A 414-nucleotide genomic window follows, 5' to 3' on the forward strand; every position below is an offset into this window, starting at 1 on the left:
CGGGAGCGCTGCTGCGCTCCCGGTGCGGGACGGCCCGAGAGTCCAAGCTCGTCTCGCTCTTTGAATGTCTCTGAGAAACTAGAAGGGGCCGTGTGCCATCAAACCGACGCGTCCTGCCTTTACCGCCGCATCACTGTTTCATCAGCACTTGAGTGACCCATGCGTAGTTCGTTGTCCGGGGAGGCCCCTGAAAGGGCTTGGGACTCGGTCACCGGGAGAGGGAGGACCTCGAGGCTTCTTGCCTCTCGCTTGCCCTCTCAAGCGCCCGGGCGCTTAGGTGGGGCCCGCACGGGAGGCGCGTTTTCTAGACAGGCAGTTCCTTGGCCACCCGGCAGGGCTGCGTCGCCTGGCAACGGCGGGGTCCTTCTTGGCTCGGCGGCGCTCGGGGCCTGAGGGGAGAAAACCGCCGCGAAG

Source organism: Galeopterus variegatus, unplaced genomic scaffold, assembly GCF_000696425.1.
Source record: "Galeopterus variegatus unplaced genomic scaffold, G_variegatus-3.0.2 Scaffold176, whole genome shotgun sequence".
In the NCBI taxonomy this organism is placed as follows: Eukaryota; Metazoa; Chordata; class Mammalia; order Dermoptera; family Cynocephalidae; genus Galeopterus; species Galeopterus variegatus.